This window comes from Vicia villosa, linkage group LG4 (genome assembly GCF_029867415.1).
Source record: "Vicia villosa cultivar HV-30 ecotype Madison, WI linkage group LG4, Vvil1.0, whole genome shotgun sequence".
In the NCBI taxonomy this organism is placed as follows: domain Eukaryota; kingdom Viridiplantae; phylum Streptophyta; class Magnoliopsida; order Fabales; family Fabaceae; genus Vicia; species Vicia villosa.
The window spans coordinates 5,215,000-5,227,811 of record NC_081183.1 but is presented as its reverse complement, the minus strand read 5'-3'; the positions used below and the strand labels follow the sequence as shown (position 1 = coordinate 5,227,811).

Below are 12,812 nucleotides of genomic sequence, written 5' to 3'. Positions count from 1 at the left end.
TTATATTTAATTGTCAGTTATATTATTATTAAGAAGAAGTTATTATTAGTGTTTTATTTAAAGAATTAAAAGTTAAATATTAATAAAAATTTATTATGATATAAAATTAATATTTAGTATAATCGTTATATTTTATAATAATAATTATTATAATAATAATAATAAACTTTTAAATTTTGTTTATTGTTAATGAGAAAAAAATAGTAAAATGCTTTTAATATTATAACTACATAAATGGCTTATTTTAAGACATAAATCTTTCTTTTTCTTTTTCAATTAAAGTTGATATTTTTTTATTTGATAAATAAAGTTAAAATAATTTTTTTGAGTTTTCATTAATATATTATATTAAATTATAAATAATATATATATTATATTTAAAATATATTTATAATACAATTAAAAGTGAAATAGTATTAGCAAATACTATTATAATTATTTATTGTTTCCAAGGTAAGAAAGTTTTACCCAAATTTTTGATTTCGATAGATACATACGGAGATTTCCACAATTTATATACGATGATTTATAACGACCGCAGGTATTTTGCTGACTAAACTAAGAGGTTGTTTAATGGGTTTTTAACCCCGCAAAATATTCAAAATATGAAAGAAAAAAATTATTGGAATCAAACTTAGTTTATTAATTTTAGAAAGAAATTATAATAAAATTAGTAAAAAATAATAAAAAATAAAATTTTCGGACACAAATAGTATACAACTTTGACAAAATTAGCCAAACACACTAAAAATAAGATAAGAAATTCCCAACTAGCCACAAACAAATCAAATCTAAAATCTAAAATCATACTAATACATAATGCATGAAGTAATTACTAAGAATTAGACCCTCTAACCCGCAAAAATCTTTTGAATTTAGATTAGATAAAACAACACATTGATTGGACAAGAAGCACAAGACTGAATAATAAATCATATGAAAGTAACAGACATAACAAGAATTCAAACCAACCAGTGGCAAACAGACCATAATAATTTAAAGCTTCAAAATCATTCTTTGTGATTGACACCACATGTGCAGCAGTTGATTACCTAGATGCTTTCATAGAAAATAACATGTGAATGTGAATGAATGCATATTTCTTATAGTACATCACAAGCTGTCACGAGAAATAGAAATTTCACAAGAATAAAGGCACTTAAAGGTGTTGTTATGTTAAGAGATGCTGTTTCATCTTGATGCTAGATGGTTCCCACTTAAAGGTAGTGCATTATCACACCACAAACTATTAGTAAAATCTCCATAATAATTTATTTTTTATTCTTTCATAATATTTGCAATATTGATATTTTTCAGAATTTAAATAGTATGTCAATAGCCTTTTCAAGATATTAGTTTAAAATCTAATATTTAGGAAATAGAATTTTTTTTAAAGTGATTTGTGTCCTTTGAACAATATTTGAATATTAGTTAATATATTTTTATTACTAAAGTTAGATATTAGATTATAACAAAGTGTAATTTATAGAATTTCTTATGACAGTTCTTACAAAGCTTATTTACTGCAGATATTTGTATTCTCCTTAGTTATTTTATCTGTTAAGCTAATTTCAAATTGAAGACAAAATATATAACAAAAGCTTAATATGAGATAAGTGACAAGTAGTATAGCTTACCATGTGTATGTATACCATGTTAAGATATAAGTTTCTTTCTTCTTTATTTTTGTTTTACTTTATGAGGGATTTGTATTAACCATATGATATACAACCAAGAATTAAGTAAAAAATAACTGCTACTTTTGTTAACATCCAATTTTGGATTCTACTTTACATCTTGGAGCTATAGTTACTAGGGTCATCTCTATAACAACAACATTTTTCCTTGCATTTGTATACGGCTAATTTTTTATATAATACTTTGCAGTGACTAAAAGGTAGCAGATTCTACTCCCTTATTACATACTGGATGTTATTGACTGCATTTTCTTAGTACATACTAGGCCTGCATTTTCTTAGTACATACTAGATGTGACAATATTGTATAGCTGTATTTGCAGGTATAAATCTTATCTTTTAACTACACGTGCTTGAACGTAATAGGCTTATATTACTCTACTACATTTAGCTTTTTCCTTGATACCCGTGACATGTACTTCTGTCACTTTCCTCGGCAACCTAATCGTACTTTCTTAAACATTATAAGTTGTAATACATCAACTTTTCGACTTTACGAGAGTAACAAGACAGATATCAACAAATTGATCTGGTTTTGGATTTCTCACCGGTCCTGCTTTTATTGTATCATCACTTTTTCTTTAAAACCATACAAACCTCCCAAGTTTTCATCATCACTTTTTCATCATCACCCCTACAAACCATACACTCACCTCATACTTAAAACAACAACATCAACAGTGTTCATCAATACAACACCCCTGCCAAGTTTCACTTTTTCATCAAATATTCACGAACACCTCGCCGGATAAGTCACCAGCCGTCGGTACCCTTCTCACCGGTCTTCCGCGAAGTTTCATTCTGGGTAACTTTTCTTTGCTTTCCATTAATTATTTGTTGTGTTTGTCTCTTGGTATTTTAGTATTTTAATTGAGTTATGGTTGTTCATGAATGATAAGAGGTTTCTTTATACAATAATGTTTACGCTTTTATTTGTTCTTTGTTCTGTGCATATTTTACTTTGAAACTTTGAAAAACCTGAGACTGAAACCGGAAGTTTTATACCTCACACACATCAAAGGCTTGTTCTTTTTCCGGTTTATATAAACTAATTTTAAACCAATTTATAATTACAAACCGGTTTTATATTTTAAATTGGTTCAAAAATAAACTTTGGAAAATTCATTAGTCTAAAGGTGTTATAAGTACAAATAAACTTTGGAAAATTCATTAGTCTAAAGGTGTTATAACTACACGTTCTACCCTTCTCTCTCCCATACCCTTTACCTTTACAAATTTTACAGAAAACCCATTTTCTGCTTTCTCTTCCAAACACCTTGCTCTTTTGTTCAAAGCCATTTTCAAACTTGCTCATTTTTATATCCATTTTCAAACTTGCTCTTTTGAATCATAAGGTAAATTGCATCTGTATTTATTTAGAACTCTGATTTATAGTCGTATTTATATAATGTTAATTTCTGTTTTTTTTTTTTGGATTTTGAAGGGAGAAGAAGGAGAAGGAGAAGAAGGAGAAGGAGTAGATTAGAGAAAAGGTATGTTTTTTTTCGAAATTTTTTTATTTGATTTTTGTTTAGATTTTTATAATTTAGGTTTGCTAGGTTTATTAAATTTTATTTTTATTTCTTATTTTGTTCATAAGCCAAACCATGATATATCCAAGATTGATTAAAACTATGAACCACTATGTCCCAATTTTTATATGATTAAAACTAAAGACTTGCAATTTGGAAAGTTATAATTGACTGCATATAAAAGGGTAAAAAATTTAAATAAGTTAAAATCGGTTTATAAATTTAAATTTAATTAACTGAATTATTTATAATATATAGTTCGGTTTATTAACCATTTAAATAGTTTTAGTATTTTTTTCTTCAATGCAATTCGGTTTATAAATTATTGTTGAGTATTGTAAATAATGTATACTAAAAATTGAAGTATGTTAGGATATCAAAGAATTTTATAAATAAAATGTCAATTTTATAAATTGAGTATTGTAAATAATGTTTACTAAAAGTTGATGTAGAAGTTTCGTATTATAGAATTGAAAAATATTTTTATAAAACAACATATTTTATGGAGAAGTTAAATTTTATTTGCCTAAGTTTTAAAGATAATATCTAAGACACTTTTAACATCTAAAAAATATTTTTAACATCTAAAAAATATTTTTAAGATTATTTTCTCCCAAATGCTATTAAATATATATTTATTTTTATGTTTGTGACAATTATTTATGGGTGAACGCTATTTTTTTTCATAAAATTCATGGTTATAAATTTTTTCCAGAGGCATGTAAACATTACTGACTTTAAAATTGAATACACCAATTGATAGATTATATATTTTTCAACTCCAACTAATTTTTCTAAAAATATTAACAATTCATTTATATTATTTGTTTTACTAAAATGGATATCAATGATATAGTTTCCGAGTTGATTGTAGAGCCAAATAAATCAAAAAAAATTGAATAAATAAAATCGAATTAAATTAATTAAATTTTTATTGTTAATAAATCACTCTATCCATGATTCTTTTCAAAACAAAAATAAAGAAAAAAAGAGAAGGGAGTAGAATTTTTTTAAATTTTTTTTTATTTGAGAGAGTAATGTGTAAAGAAATTCGTTTTATGTTTATTTGGAGCACTACAAAATTAATCAGGACAAGTTAATTATTTTGTCTGTATAACATGTCAACATTTATTAGTTAATAACCAATTTGTTAAAAATGCAATATTAGTTGTTAAAAACTTCATTAGTTAAAAACATTATTAATGGCATGTGTGGGGACAAATCAACCCTTTCAAGTGGGGTCAAATTGCAAAAACATTCATTTATTAGTTAAAAACAAATTGACGCAGTGGGGTCAGCTGCTCCCATTTACCATAAAGTAGATCCGTCTCTGATTTATAATTACAAACCGGTTTTATATTTTAAATTGGTTCAAAAACAAACTTTGGAAAATTCATTAGTCTATAAATAAACAACTAACTAGGCATAAGATTGGCAACAAAAAAATAGAAGAAATCTGTTCAAACTCCCCTCTCAATATACTAGAAAACACCGCAAACTATTTTTTGAGACCAATGCAATACCTATAACTTACCTTTTCTTCTTTCTCAATTTTTTTCCAATTGTCTCACTCTTTTTGATAAGTTATCTTTCAAACGTTACATGACACAATCCACTTTTGTCATAGTGATTTGAAATTTTTAATTTTTAATTATAGCTCTGGCCCCAATTTAATAACAAGCTTTGAATTATTAAATAAAAGTGTTTTAGACATACAAAGACACAATGGTATCACAAGTAATTTAAAAACCAACTGTTGAATATTTTTTATCTTTTTTTAGGAGATACATTACTAAATATTAGTATAAATACCTAACATTGAATGATATGTTATATTGATGTTTACATTGGGTAGATAGAAACAAAAGTTCGATAATCAAATTTTGTGTAGATTAAAAGAGATTATGAATGATTATTAACCTCTACATAATAAATCTAAAAAAAATACCTTTTGTTTGTAAATTCCTAACAAATCTCATTTTTTAAAAGTTAGGCTATTAAACTCTTGTTTGTGGATGTTAGAGTTTTCATTCGTTTTAGAATGATAATCTCAATATAAAAAACAATTCATAGCAATTGACATTCATGTATATAAGATTTAAAAATAAACTTTACGAACTTGTCGATTAGAGAAAGAGAACGTTTCATTTTAAACTATGTAAATCTCTTGGATGAATACTTTAAGTGTATTTTTTTATAATTATAAAAGTATACTTTTCAATATTTGAGTAACTTAAATCATCATATTTCTTGCAGTACATTAACAAATGTAGTTCAATTTCAGGTTGTTTGCTGCACGTTCTAATTACCAAAGTTACAATGGAAAAATATCATTCTCAACTATTACCTTTTTCTTTAATCATTAACACTTTTATATTTCTCCCACTCTTCTTAAGCCGATTTCACGTTATCGCAGATGAAATATATACATCTTGTGCACCTTTTAGCTGTGGTAATTTCATTAATATAAGCTATCCTTTTTGGAACTATAACACCCAACCTAGCTATTGTGGACACCCTAATTTTATAGTTGACTGTCAAAATGGAAACTTGATTATAGCAATGAAGTTCCAAAAGTTTCACATCCTTCACATAGATCAAGCCTCTCAAATTTTGAGGATTGCAAGAGAAGATATGTGGGATTTTAATGGTGGTGGTAAATCTCAATGTCACAAACATTATACTAATGTGGATATAAATTTTGATTTCTTCAATTACACTTCCAACAATGAAATATATACTATATTGTATGAGTGTGGTGGTCCTTTTCCGGATTCATACTATTCTCCCTTGAATCAATATTATTTTAAAAAAAGAACTTGTCTTATAAAGGGAGAAACTCATATTGTATACATAGTATCAAGTGCCAAATTGGCTGATTTTGTTGGTATGAAGTGTAATAATAGTACCACATTTCCTGGAAAAAGGAGTTATTTGAAAAACAACTCAATAGTTCCAACGAATGTAATAGAGAGAGGATTTGAAGTGAGATGGAATATTGTGGGAGATGACACGTGCAATAATTGCATAAAACATGGAGGGAGATGTATATACAAAAGAGTAGAAAACGCAGTATTGTGTCTCTCAAAGGAATCTATAATATCAAAAGGTCTGTCAAATACAATTATTCTTAAATTTTGAAATACGAAATTATATTTGAACTATCACAATGCTAACACATATTTGCTTTCATAACTAAATAATGCAGGAGCATGGAATTGGAAAACGAAACTCACTCTTGGTAGTAATTTCAATTTTCTTATATATTTCATCATTTTTTTTCATGTAGATATTTCTTATACACAATATAATTACTTATTCTTCCTATTCTTTTTTAAAGGTGTTATTTCTTCTATGTTGGCAACACTTGTTATCACATCCATATGCATTTATAGACGCCACAATAATAATAGTTCTGCTGAGTCCTAAATAGACTCTCCTAGCATCTCCTTACAACCATCAAAACTATGGAGTTGAACATTTTATCTTTGATGATCTTGATGTGGCAACAGAACACTTAAGTGTTGACAACAGACTAGGAGATGGAGGCAGTGGAGAAGTATTTCGTGGTAAAATATAGCACTTTTGTATTCGAAATATAGTCCTTATGGCTAACCGTCATTGACTTCGCACATTGATCGTCATTAAACGGTTTAAACAGTTGTCTAGTTCTGTTACTATTTAATTATAGTAGATTGTTGGATAGTTAGCTTATTTCATTATTTTAGAAAACTTTGTGCAAGGATTTGATCCCATTGTATCATTTGGTCCATTTTTATTATGAATGAGAATTACAAAGTGTTATTTTCTCCCATTGTATCAGTTGTCATATTTGCAACATTCAATCTTACTGCCGTGAGTATACACAAAGAGGCAATTCTTTAAGAACTATTATGTACACATCAAAAAATATATTTGTCAATAACATGTTGGAAAATAATTGCAAAAAAGAAAAAATAATTTATGAAGAATATAAAAAAAATTAGGAATGTTTGATGTTCATATGTTTGTTCGGCAGGTAAATCTTGAGTTTCATCAAGTAGTTCGGTCTGTGTAATTGTCTGCTGAGGAATTATGCTAGAATTTGCATTAGACCATAACTTTAAATTGCACTCCACAATCGCAATTTCCGTCGCAATATTGCAGATGCGGTAGCTTTTGCAGCCGCATCGGACCGCAGACTGAGTTGGAATATAACTCTGAGATCCAAAGAAATGCGGTTCTGGTTATGTACATTATTTATGCTGCTTTTACAAGTTTATGATAATTTTACTTGTTTTTAGGAGCAAAGAAAAGTGGGTTATATGTTTGATTTAATTAGCATGTTTTTGAGAAACTATCGTGTTTGGTTTCCAGCTTAGTAAGAGAACTTGTATGGAAAAAAATTTTTAATCTACTAAACTAGCATTATCTTACATGGTTTTTGACATGAATAATAATGAAAACTGCTTTATGCATACGAGGCATTGGTATTGACTAATGAACGACATATCTACTGGTAGTAACATTCTGACAAGCAATACTTATACACTGTTTCAAACTAAAGCCTCAGAAAAACTTTGACAGAATTTCGTGAAATAGGAGTAAGCTATTAAAGAGTTTTCTCATATGTCTCTGCAGCACACATCTTTGTTCTTCTTTTGTATCTCTAATTTTGTGCTCCAGATTGTAACCAGACAAAAACTCTTGAGAATTACAGTAATATATTAAAATCGTGTAATGCTCTAGATTATCATGAACTTGATCGGCTGTTCTGTGAAGCTACTCAATGATTTTCCAGAAGGTAAACACTTTTCGAATTACTAAATAGAAAGGATAAAGGTAGAAAGGAGAGGCCTATTGTGGTTGTACATGGAAAGCAGCAAGACGATGCTTCGAATGAGAAAAAGGACTTTAACATGGATGAAGTTCAACTTCAAACTTTTAATGAAAAGCTTGATGTCCTAGAAGTTGTTTTTGATTCTGTAATTGGAGTTGATGAAGTGCCTCAACCTGATTCACAATATAGAAGATTAATATGCCAATTAATTTATTTAACCACCACCAGTCCTGATATTTCATTTGTCATTCAACAATTAAGCCAATTTGTTTATAATCCCACTAAAAACCATTTTAAGGATTGATTATTCTGCTACCGTTGATTTAGTGCTTTCTAGTTTTGCAGATAGTGACTAGGCCACATGCCCAACCACACGACGTTTAACCACAAGTTTTGCTGTATTTTTAGGCAAATCTCTTGTCTCTTGGAAATTCAAAACCACCGGATGCTCCTGCTTTTTCTTCTTTCCTTAGCAAGTTGGGACTTTTCTCCATCCATAGTCTAGCCTGTGGGGGAGTATTACTCATTTGTAATTAGTTCCACTTTTATAGGGAAATCGGTTTGTTACCGTTACATTGATTACCATTATACATTTAGTGGAATCGTTTTTAAGAATAAATCGTTTAGCTTTACCGAATGTATATCTGAGGTAGTTTTTAATTTTTCGAAATGGTTTTATTCTAGTTATAAATTAGCGGCTAATTGTAATTTTCATGTATGGAATATTCTACCACTCATTTGTTTTGAGTAGTAGAAGCATTCCTGTCTTGTAATCGGTTGGAGTACCCCTTATACCCCGGTTTAATTTCATTTTACTTATTAATTAATATATATATATATATATATATATATATATATATATATATATATATATATATATATATATATATATATATATATATATATATATATATATATATATATATATATATATATATATTGGAATCAAACCGCTGTAAATTTTGAAAATGTGAAGTTATATTCATGCATAAAGAAAATTTCAGGAATTAATTATGAATTATAAGTAGAATCATTGACTTAAAATTTATTGATAAGTTAATATCGTAAGAACTTTAAAATTACTAATATAGAACCTTATCATTTGGTTAACTATTTAAATTTTCAAAACCAAGACCAACGTGTGTCTTTTTTTTTCAACAAGTAATAGGTGAAACTGTAACTATGATAGTCGGTGTCGTGTAGGCACCTCTTGCTAGGGGCGGTGTCAGGATCCAAGTTAGGGTTGCAAAAAAAATATTTTTTAATGATTTATTGTAGAGTTTAAAGGTAGTGTTGACAGTGTAAATAAATTTTACACATATAATTTTATACATATATCCAATCAAAATCCTTATATTTGTCATATCATATTAATTTATTTTAATTAAAATTGTGTTTTAATTAAATACATGGTTGTGATTGGTTGACAGTGTAAAATTTTTTTACACTGTCAGTGTATATCTCTTTTTCTCTTTATTATATATATATATATATATATATATATATATATATATATATATATATTAAATTTTTTTTAACATACAATCATATATTTTTTAGATATTATATTTTAATTAATTACAATTAAAAAATAATTAAGTAAATCTAAATGTGGAGCTTACCGATATACTTAAAAATAAATAAATTAGTGTAAATAAACAAGTTAGAATATAATAAATGTTAGATATTTATTAGAATTCATCTTTTTTTTTACACATTTTTGTTAGAATTCAGCTTTTTTTTAAATTTTTTTCAATAAGTAATGGTATTAATCACAAAAGGGCTACACACGACATAACTACTTCTTTATACACGAGAGGGGTAAAATGTTCAAAAAATGAAAATTACAGGAAATAGAAGAATCATTAACTGAACGAAACCATTTCCAAGAAGCTAATATGATAGCGTTATAGCATTCGTCAAAGTTGAAAATGCTTCCTTTAAAAAGGATCGCATTTCTCGTTATCCAAATACTCCATACAGCCACTAACCATATCACTCCTATAGTTAATCTTTCCTCTACTACCTTAATTTTCTTGGGCCCAACAATAAAAGACGACACATCTGTATAAGATAGCCTACACGAGTCACCAAGCCAAACCCCAACTCTCTCCTAAATCTTCCTAGTAGTGGGACAAAATTCGAATAAGTGATTAACGTTCTCCTCTTCTTGAAAGCAAAAGAAACAATAACAATCCATATAGTCTTCCAAAATCCTCCTCCTTCTAAGTTTATCTCTCATTGGAAGCCTCTCCAAAATCAATATCCATGCGAAAGTTTTTACTTTTGAGTTTCCACATGAAATTCAGCTTCTTTCTATCATGTAATCCCACTGTGAGATCAGCCTCTCGATTCCTAATCACACAAGCACGTTCTTTAACCGCGAATCCTTCTTCAATGTTTTCCGCCTAGACAAATTCATCTTCTGCATGCTAAACCGGCTGGAACAGAGACAACAAGTCTATCATTGTCTAAATCAAAAAATCGTCGTCTTCTTCAGTGTCAGAGAACCAACCATAAATATCCCAAAACCAAATTGTATCCTCCCAATGGCCAACTTCGACAACAGACATAAAGGGAGTAATTGCCTTCGCCTATAGCTCCGGAAAAGCCTCGGATAAAGCTTGATTTTCTAACCATCTGCTGAACCAAAAAGTTGTTTTGATATCATTTTTTACCCTGCATAGAAAAATATCAGAGGCAGAGATACCTCTAGAGGCAACACAGTCCTTAATTAACATGAATCGCACCACAACATTTAGTCTTTTCTATTCAACACCTTGTCGTCGTTCACAAACAATTTTAGCTCCTGATGGTATAAATTTTTTTTCACAAATAGTAAATTCCAATTTAACTTTTTAAATTCTTTTTTAAAAGTAATTAAGCACTTCAGTTATAATATAAGCAATATCTATTAAATCATAATGTAAAAAATTAAATTATATTTAATTGTCAGTTATATTATTATTAAGAAGAAGTTATTATTAGTGTTTTATTTAAAGAATTAAAAGTTAAATATTAATAAAAAAATTTTATGATATAAAATTAATATTTAGTATAATCGTTATATTTTATAATAATAATTATTATAATAATAATAATAAACTTTTAAATTTTGTTTATTGTTAATGAGAAAAAAATAGTAAAATGCTTTTAATATTATAACTACATAAATGGCTTATTTTAAGACATAAATCTTTCTTTTTCTTTTTCAATTAAAGTTGATATTTTTTTATTTGATAAATAAAGTTAAAATAATTTTTTTGAGTTTTCATTAATATATTATATTAAATTATAAATAATATATATATTATATTTAAAATATATTTATAATACAATTAAAAGTGAAATAGTATTAGCAAATACTATTATAATTATTTATTGTTTCCAAGGTAAGAAAGTTTTACCCAAATTTTTGATTTCGATAGATACATACGGAGATTTCCACAATTTATATACGATGATTTATAACGACCGCAGGTATTTTGCTGACTAAACTAAGAGGTTGTTTAATGGGTTTTTAACCCCGCAAAATATTCAAAATATGAAAGAAAAAAATTATTGGAATCAAACTTAGTTTATTAATTTTAGAAAGAAATTATAATAAAATTAGTAAAAAATAATATAAAATAAAATTTTCGGACACAAATAGTATACAACTTTGACAAAATTAGCCAAAAACACTAAAAATAAGATAAGAAATTCCCAACTAGCCACAAACAAATCAAATCTAAAATCTAAAATCATAATACATAATGCATGAAGTAATCACTAAGAATTAGACCCTCTAACCCGCAAAAACTTTTGGATTTAGATTAGATAAAACAACACATTGATTGGACAAGAAGCACAAGACTGAATAATAAATCATATGAAAGTAACAAACATAACAAGAAAAGAATTCAAACCAGCCAGTGGGAAGCAGACCATAATAATTTAAAGCTTCAAAATCATTCTTTGTGATTGACACCACATGTGCAGCACTTGATTACCTAGATGCTTTCATAGAAAATAACATGTGAATGTGAATGAATGCATATTTCTTATAGTACATCACAAGCTGTCACGAGAAATAGAAATTTCACAAGAGTAAAAAATAAAGACACTTAAAGGTGTTTTATGTTAAGAGATGTTGTTTCATCTTGATGCTAGATGGTTCCCATTTAAAGGTAGTGCATTATCACACCACAAACTATTAGTAAAATCTCCATAATAATTTATTTTGTATTCTTTCATAATATTTGCAATATTGATATTTTTCAGAATTTAAATAGTATGTCAATAGCCTTTTCAAGATATTAGTTTAAAATCTAATATTTAGGAAATATAATTTTTTTTAAAGTGATTAATATTTCAATATATATATATATATATATATATATATATATATATATATATATATATATATATATATATATGTATTATATAAAATCTAAAAATTGAAATATTTTAGATATGCAGAAGACACTCCTTCTCCAAAAAAAAAAATTGATTTTGAAAATGCATCTCTGAAAATAATATTTTTTTATTTTTTCGAAAGTGCACTTCCGAAATTAATTTTTAAAAAAAAGTGTTACGGAGATGTTTTTCTGAAATATAGGGACATTTCGGTATTTTCGTTGCGGATGTCTAAAAAGGTTTGGGGTGATAAAGAATTCGTCTTTAGCTAATGACATTAGTGACAGTCTTGTAATACAGGTTAAGATACTATTATGTATCTATACTTTAGCTAATGACATTAGTGTTAATAAAATTACTTTTTTA

General features: G+C 27.2%; 1 long non-coding RNA gene across 1 annotated transcript; it reads left to right on the top strand.

Moving 5' to 3' along the window:
• Positions 1-2,209: 2,209 nt before the first annotated feature.
• On the top strand, positions 2,210-6,333 carry LOC131598734 (uncharacterized). The gene is made up of 3 exons (XR_009282374.1): positions 2,210-2,502; positions 3,142-3,190; positions 5,514-6,333. It is a non-coding gene; the product is annotated as an uncharacterized LOC131598734 (long non-coding RNA).
• Positions 6,334-12,812: the final 6,479 nt, after the last annotated feature.